The sequence below is a fragment of the Octopus bimaculoides genome, chromosome 6 (genome assembly GCF_001194135.2).
Source record: "Octopus bimaculoides isolate UCB-OBI-ISO-001 chromosome 6, ASM119413v2, whole genome shotgun sequence".
NCBI lineage: Eukaryota > Metazoa > Mollusca > Cephalopoda > Octopoda > Octopodidae > Octopus > Octopus bimaculoides.
The window spans coordinates 91,891,062-91,900,472 of record NC_068986.1 but is presented as its reverse complement, the minus strand read 5'-3'; the positions used below and the strand labels follow the sequence as shown (position 1 = coordinate 91,900,472).

Sequence of the window (9,411 nt, the reverse complement as noted above, 5' to 3'; positions counted from 1 at the left end):
ATATTGAGTTCCAGCACCAGCTTATTAGTATCCCTCCATTTGACAATGAGTGTTGGTGTATTTACGTCCCTGTAACTTAGTGGTTCGGCAAAAGAGACCGATAGAATAAGTACCAAGCTTAAACATACAAAGTACAGGAATTGATTCATTCAACTAAAATCCTTCAAGGTGGGGGTGGGGGGGGAGCACAGTGTAATGACTGAAACAAGAAAAGAGTAAAAGGAAGTTGACAGCTATAGAAAAACAAAAAAAAAAAAAGGAAATATGGGTAGGAAGGAAATTCCAGTGGTGGAGTGTCTGGGGAGTAAGGACTGGGCATAGTTGTTAGGACAGTTCCTGGGGTGTAGATATATTATGAGTAATGAGAATGAGAGAGCTGAGTGACATGGGAGAGTTGAGTGGAAGCGGTATGAGATGAGAGAGCTGAGTGGCATGGGAGAGTTGAGTGGAAGCGGTATGAGATGAGCCAGCTCTGGGGAGCAGAGAGCATTGTAGTAGTGGTGGAGAAGGCTAAAGAATGAGACAGAACATCTGTGGTCCAAATGTTGGAGTTTGTTAGGGAATAACTCCTGCCAGTTAGTGAGGTGCCCCCCCCCCACTCTTTTTTATGCAATCTAGGATGTATGTATGTATGTATATAGCTGAAGCACTGACTCAGAGGTGATAGTAGTACTCTGATATAAATATTTTACAAATCCTGGTTGTATTCATGTCTTCATCTAGAATTTCAATCAGAGATTCTTCAATTAACTCCCAAATCAACTCTGCATGAGTTTATATCAATTTTGTTATTCTAAACCATACTATATCTTGGAGTTCTATTATTGGATCATTCCCTAATTTAAAAAGAAAACTAAAAACTAAAAAAAGCTTTAAAAAATTAAAATCAAACATAATAGCAAAACTTAGTGGATTTACTAAGTAGCGTGTGAAAAACCTCCCTTAACCTTTCTCTCATATAAAATGCTTATGCCAAACTCATTAAAGATATCACATCTCCCTTTATGCATCTATGATCTTGCAAATATTTTAATCTTGTTATTAATACACCATTATCTGAGGCCATTTATTTACAGTTTATGCTAGCATCTGGTGGTCTATCTTATAGATGTTTCATTTTGTACCTACAATGTTCAGGTGTTTTATCTTATCAAATGAATTTTCCGATAGCAAATCATCATAAAAATAAAAGAAAATAGAAATAAAATTATCTTTGAGTTTATTTTGGAGTTCTGTATTTTAAATTCCATCCAGACTGTATGTATTTTCATTTATCTTATTTTTAATTACAAAAACATTAACACAAAAAAAAAAAAATAAATAAAATAAAATAATTGAAAGATTTGTACATAAGATGGGAAATTAATCTATATCATTGGTATAACAGTGTAATGGCTTGAATGCCTTACTAGAATATCTTCAGGCGAGAATACTGCAATCATCATCATCATTTTAATGTCCACTTTCCCATGCTTGCATGGGTTAGGTGAGACTATGCTTAGGCAGAGTTTTCTACAGCCAGATGTCCTTCCTGACACCAACCCTCACCTATTTCCAAGCAGAGTATTAATACCCCAGTCTATCAAATAATGAACAGCCCATATATGCTATCATGGAGGGCTGCAAACAATACTGTATATGTAAAAGGTGAGACTTTTGTTTGCAATCTGTACACAACATGATGCAGCTGCCCTCATCTGCACCTCCTGCCGCGAAGTTGGTTCATCTGGGACACTTGACAGGAAGTGGTCCAGCTTTATTTTGAAGATACCTACATCCACCCCATGCAGGTCTCTCAGGTCCTTAGGACTATGTTGGCCTTCAGGAGGATAAAATGCACCACTGATATTTGAAATTGTCTTAAACTTGTAAGATCAATGCATTTAGAATTCAGATTGAAATTTGAAATTTTGTAGGCTGGAGTAGAAAAAAACCCCCCCAAAAAAACCAAGGAAAATAAACAACAAAAATATGCAGGAGGAAGATGAGGAATTTTAGAATGGTGTATTTCAAGGAAAGATTAGGAATGTGCTAATGTGAGATGAGTGTATTAATGATGGTGATTATTATATGTTAATATGTAAATGCATGTATAGGCTAGAGAATGTGACCAGGCGAGAGCATCTACCCTTAGCTGCTAATCTAAATGGGATCCTGTTATTGGCCGAAGTGGCGTATCACTACCATGTCTACTGCCACCATTTTTTTGAACACCATCAACACCAGCAATATCAACCACCACCACCACCACCACTACTATCACCAAACTATTTCTCATTGTTCTGAAATTGAAGTGTTTGAAATAATGGCTGTTATTGTTGGTTCGCTGGCTGTCCTAATTATTAGGCTTGGTTTAGGGATTACAGAGTTACTGGTTCAAACTTCCTAATATTACATGCATGTGTGCACTGCTTCCACCCACCCCCATTCACATTCACACTCACACACTACTATTCACATGCACACATCCTGCTACACACGTGAACACACACACATTGCCAAACACACACAAACATGCTACCACACACATGTGCACACTGTTACACACAAACACGTTGCCCTCATCCACTTTCACACACATGCTGTCACACACTCACATACACACTGGCACACACACACACACACACAGAGCCACCACACATTGATGCATTGTTCTCCAGCACACTCATATTGCTATATTTATATATATATACTATTATACACTCATACATACATACTGCCACAAACAAATAAATGCAAAAATAAACTATATTTACATACATACTTCAGAAAATATGTCATACAAACAATTCCACGTACAGTTTTTGTCAATTCTTTTCATATATATTTCAAACTTACAATGATTTACAACTTCTTAACATTTTCTTTAACAAGACTCTGCCTTCTTAACAAAATCTCCCTTTGAAAAACTCTCCATAGCAAAACTATGTAGGCATTGTATAGTGAAGTGGTTCATTGCTTTTAGCAAAGGTGGACAGTGCTGTAAGATTGACAAATATTTTATTAGGTCAAAGTATCAAGATCAGGCTACTCTGTGGCATTTACACCATTGTAAAAGTAATAATAGTTGTTACTCTCTTTTTAGTCTTACTATCATGACTTCAGTGGTAGAATTTTCAAAATGAAGAACATAGGAAAAGTGTAGCAGAGAGTATGGGGCAGTGATTCTCAACCAGGATCCATATGACTCCAAGGGGTCCATATAAGAGTTTTGGGGTTCACACAAGCAAAATAGTGAAGTGGAGATTCACAGTAGTATGTGAAGTGTCCATGAAAAGATATTGTTTCAGATGTGACGGTACCCCAGCATTAGGGATGAAATGTAAAAGAATGAAAGAATGTATTTATTGCAAGAAACAGCTAAATTTCTTTCTCAAATGCTTTACATTGTCCAATTTATACAAGTGAATGTGTGATTACCAAAATAGGAATTTTGAAAGAAGTGTCTCTAAAACTAGTTTTTAAACATCAAATGGCTATGGGGGGGGGGCACCAGAATAGAATAGGAATCGACAGTCTATAAGTAAAAAATGGTTGAGAATCATTGATGTAGAGCAGTGGTTCCAAGACTTTATTGGGCTGCCGCTTCCTTGATACCCAGACCACATTCCTAGCGCCCCCACCCCAGCTAACAATCACAAGCAAAGACCTCTTTCTGAAGCAAATTCAAAGCAACTATATTTCACAAATAAAACCTAACCTAATGAACCCATTATTTTGTTGTTTCTACATGAATTGCTACCCATTATCACCCCACTTTTTACATGAATCACTACCCCACTATCGCTCCACTTTTCTTTAACACCACCCTTAGAACTTTCGACCACCCCCAGAAGGGCAATACTACCCACTTTGAGAGCCACTGTTGTAGGATAACTATGTTAGCATTGCATATTCAATGCCTTATACTTTTTTCTTTCAATACTGCTGAATTCAGTAAAAGCTGGTTCTGTTTTATTGCTATACAGCATCCACTCTTTACATGTGTTTCATATAGATTCTGATGTTTTTTTTCTCAAAAAAAAAAAAAAAAAATAGGCACAGCATAGCACCTATTCATGATGAAGTGTTGTGCACTTCCATCTGCAGTTTACTAATACATGCAAGCAAGCATACGTACATTTACATGCATGTGTGTGTGTGTGAGCACATGTATGTGCATATATTTACATGTGTGTGTGCATGTGTTTGTATGTATGTATGTATGTATGTATGTATGTATGTGTATGTATATATATATATCATCATCATCATCGTTTAACGTCCGCTTTCCATGCTAGCATGGGTTGGACGATTTGACTGAGGACTGGTGAAACCGGATGGCAACACCAGGCTCCAATCTAATTTGGCAGAGTTTCTACAGCTGGATGCCCTTCCTAACGCCAGAGAGAGAGAGAAAGAGAGAGAGAGAGAGAGAGAGAGAGAGAGAGAGAGAGAGAGAGAGAGAGAGAGAGAGAGAGAGAGAGAGAGAGAGAGATCGAACAAAAACGCAATAGAAGGCATTAAAACGTTCAGACAGATGGATGACACAAAGGCAGACAAGAGAAACAACAATTAGAAGGACTGGCAAAAAAAGACAGGTCATTCTTGGCTTTCTTTCATCAGTCAAGTACCAGAAGTTACGACCATTTCGGACAGTTACACTTGAGATGGTTCGATCTGGTTGTCCCCAAAAAAGTTTAAGCTAAGAGCATTAGACCCCTTTGTAAGAAAGCTAGTGAATGTGTACAGCAACAAAGACGAAAGAAACAAACAAAAAAAAACCGGAGAACATGGTACACAATTATGAATGCAACATCAAGAAATAACAACAGGCGTCTTTCCACTGAGAACGATTCAAATTGAGCTGGCCTGTATGAAGTAAAAGCCTAAAGGCAGGAACATGGGAGATGGATACGAGACGTGTTGACGGTCTGCAGTCAGGCCAAGAAAGAAAGATCATGACTGGCCGGACACCGGTCACATGGAAGGAGGAGAGATGGGTAGGGGACAGCGGGATTGGAGGATTATATATTTACGTGTGTGTGTGTGTTTGTGTTTGTGTCTATGTGTGCATATATATATTTAGAGGGGGAAATGAAAATGAGAGACTCAGATTAGCAATGGAGGGAAACTTCTGACTTTGAATATATAAATGAGTTGTATTACATGTATTGAGTACTTTTTCCTCTCATGTCTACATTTTAACTCTTACATATGTATGTATACTTAACATTTTTTTGCAATGCAACACACACACATACAAGGAATTTAATATGATTAACAAGTCATGGAATAAGGAAGAGACTATGAGAAGGGACAAGGTTTATTTTTAAGCTCTCACCGCTCCTCATTAAAAGAAACAAAGAACAACAACAAAAATAAGCAAGTTAGAACTGTTTCGTCTTTCTCTCTGTGGTCATATAAAATGTCACTTCTCATCTGCCAGAAGCAATCATGTGGCACACTCACTGACTTACATTCCTACCTGTTCGTTAGCTACAATTGATTAGTTTCCACTGGCTTGTTTGCTGCAAACTATAATTTTTCACTTTTCATTTTACTTTTCCATTTTGTATTATTTTTATTTATTTATTGTTTTTTATGGTACAACAACAACAACAAAAAATAGTCTGTTTCAGTTTAGTTCAGACACTTGTGTGTGTTGTGGTTGTTTAGTCCTTGGTCAGTCTGGTCAGATGCATTCTACGTATGATCATTGCATGTTTTTGCATAGCAGAGACTATATTACCCAATGACTTCTCCCTTGTTTTAAGGTGGTAGGCATGATTTGAAGCAGCTTTGACTGCTATATCTAGCAGGTCAAGCAACTGAGGTGATGTTCCTTACCTGGCTTATGTTTGACGTGTATGTCTTTGTGTGTGTGTGTGTGTGTGTGTGTGTGTTATGCATCATTTACTTGTTTCAGTCATTGGACTGTGATCATGCTAGGATACTACCTTCAAGGGTTTAGTCAAGCAAATCTACCTCAGTACTTATTCCCGTTTAAAGTTTGATACTTACTCTAGTGGTTTCTTTTGTTGAACTGCTAGGTTACAGGGACATAAACAAACCAACACCAGTTGTCTAGTGGTGGAGAGTACAAATACACACACACAAATATATATATATGTGATGAGTTTCTACACAGTTTCCATCTACCAAATTCACCCACAGGGCATTGGTCAGCTCAGGGTTATGCATTGGAAAGAGTTACACAAGTTATTGTCATAAAAACATTCAGAGACAGGCTCCAGCTTCTGGCATAGAGGTGTAGAGCTTCTTCTCTCTGTTTTTTTTCTGTCTCTTCTATGATGGCCTATGCTCCTCAGAGTTGCCTGAGGTCATGCTACATTCATTCAGGTATTCCTGACTCACACACCTCTCCTCTTCCCATTGTTGTATTTAACTTCTCAGGCCCTATACTATTCACTTTGTACAGGCCTTCTGTCTCAGAACCCCTGGACTTTTGGAATCACCTCCCAAATCATGTTTTTTCTTCAAGTGTTAAATTCCAGTGGTTCATGAGAAATATCAGGTCATTAAGAATAAAATGTCTGATTTTGAAATAAAAGTTTATTTTACTTTATCTCAACAAAAAGTCATGCAGTTAATCAAAATATGCATCTAAATTATCGACACAGTTTTGCCATTTTATTGGTAGCTTATTTATGCCTGCAGTGAAGAATTCTGGAGAGCAAGAGGTGATGAAATCAGGAAAGGCTGTTTTTGCATCTTCTTCAGATTGAAAGTTTTTTCCTTGCAAAAAGTTTCCTAATGCCTGGAAAACATGATTGTCAGCTTGTGCAAGGTCTGGTGAACAAGGTGGATGACAGAGTACTTCCAAGTTCAGTTCCTGTAACTTGAGTAGCATTCTTTGTGCAACATGTGGTCAAGCATTGTCTTGCAAGAGAATCGGCCTGCTTCTATTGACCAATCTCAGTTGTTTAATTGCAAGTTCACTCATCATTTCATTCAATTGGTTGATGTATACATCTGTTGTAACTGACTTACCAGGTCTCATGAAGCTGTAGTGGATGACACCAGTGCTAGATCATCAAACAGATACCATTACCTTCTTTTGGTGGAAGATTCTTTTTTGGATTGTGTTTTGGCACTTTGTCTCTATCCAACCACCATGCATAACACTGTTCCTGAAATTGAAAAATTCTTTTATTCAAAATAACAAAAAAAAATAAATAAATAAAATAAAATAAAATAAATAAAGTATTTAATTGCTTAAAAAATATTGGTATTGTACCAATTCATCACTTACCAACTCATTGTTAAACCACCAATAATTAAGTTAATTATCCACCAACTTAATTAATAAATCAAAGATAAATTAATTGTAGAACCAACTAATTATCAACTTAAAACTGACAACTTTAGTTCTTATTAACCTACAGCACTGGCAATTTCAGTTCAAGTCATTAACGCATAGCTATTTAAATTTCTCAAGTTGGTCCTTCAGAATGGATGAGTTTATTTTAAGGCAATGTGGCAAAAGAGAAGTTTTCACATAATGGCAGTTTGTGTACTTTTGATAAACTTAGTAAGGTCAACAATGACTTAACGTTTCACCATTGCAAACAAACAGGAAATGCTAATGGACAGCTTTATTTACATGTGGCTCCTATATGAGATGCTATTTGTCAACTATACACAGACTGTAGGCCCTCACTTGCTTCTGTAACCCCAAAAACTCTTCACAGAAGCTATGAACAATACCTTTCATCTTCTCAGTGTACCAGTTGAGTACTGAGGTCAATGTAATCAATCCCCAAATTGCTGGCCTTTTACCAAAATTTTAAACTACTACTACTACTACTACTATTCGTTGTCGTTGTTTAACGTCCGCTTTCCATGCTAGCATGGGTTGGACGATTTGACTGAGGACTGGTGAAACCAGATGGCTACACCAGGCTCCAATCCGATTTGGCAGAGTTTCTACAGCTGGATGCCTTTCCTAACGCCAACCACTCAGAGAGTGTAGTAGGTGCTTTTACGTGTCACCCTCACGAAAACGGCCACGCTCGAAATGGTGTCTTTTATGTGCCACCCGCACAAGCCAGTCCAGGGGCACTGGCAATGATCTCGCTCGAAAATCCATTACCAGCGTCGCCCTGCTGGCACCTGTGCCGGTGGCACATGAAAAAGCATTTGAGCAAGGTCATTGCCAGTGCCGCTGGACTGGCTCCTGTGCAGGTGGCATGTAAAAAACACCATTTAAGCGTGGCCGTTGCCAATACCGCCTGACTGACCCTCATGCCAGTGGCACGTAAAAGCACTCACTACACTCTCAGAGTGGTTGCCATTAGGAAGAGCATCCAGCTGTAGAAACTCTGCCAAATCCGATTGGAGCCTGATGCAGCCCTCTTGTTTGCCAGTCCTGAGTCAAATCGTCCAATCCATGCTAGCATGGAAAGCGGACATTAAACGATGATTATTATTATTATTATTATTATTATTATTATTATTATTATTATTATTATTAAGGCAGTGAACTGACAGAATTGTTAGCTCACTGGGTAAGATACTTTGCTACATTTTGTATGTCTTTACTTTCTGAGTTCAAATTCCTCTGAGGTCAACTTTACGTTTTATCCTTTCAGGGTCAATAAATTAAGTACCAGTTGAGTACTAGGGTTGATGTAATTGACTTACTCCCTCCCTGCAAATTTCAGGCCTGGTGCCTTTAGTTGAAAGGATTATCATTATTACTACTAGCTGACCCTGTGCCGTCAGAAATTATGGTTAATTGTAGTATTTTATATATAAATAAGGTACAAAATAAAGTACATAATAATCACACATACAAACATTCGCATACTTCCCTTGTACACGCACACACATATACTCAGAGTTGAAACACTGTTTGATTTTTCTTTTCAGCGTTGAATGTTCACCATCCCATTTCCATTGCACACACACACACACACACAAACATTCACATACCTCCCTTTTAGATACAGAGACATATACTCACACAAAGTTGAAATTCTGACTTTTTTCATCCTTTCCTTCATTATTCATCTATCACCCCTTCCTTTCTCATTCATATGTTGCAACAGAGAAAAACAGAAGATACACGATATGCTTTTTTGCCTCTTCCTTTCTCTCATTGCTATTACTTTCTCTCACTACTTCTCCTTCACTGAATTACTATTTTCTCTCCTCTCCCTTCACTTACGCTACTCTTCCTCCTGCTCTGTGATTTTGGACAAATATATATATATTTATATTTCGTATGTTTATTTTGTGTGCAAGATTCTTGATGTGGATATGTGTGTTGAAAGAAATACAATTAAACCTTGGGAGAGGCATTATGCCAGTAATAAACACACGCACTGGTTCAGTCCTTTATTAATTTATAAACAGTAGAGACAAGTTACTGAAGAGATTGCAAGAGTGCAATGAAATTATTTAACA

General features: G+C 37.7%; 1 protein-coding gene across 5 annotated transcripts in view; it reads left to right on the top strand.

Moving 5' to 3' along the window:
* The window catches only part of LOC106873676 (tubulin polyglutamylase TTLL5), a 152,629-nt gene that overhangs the window by 8,453 nt on the left and 134,765 nt on the right, over positions 1-9,411 (top strand). The gene's annotated exons all lie outside the window — the stretch shown is intronic.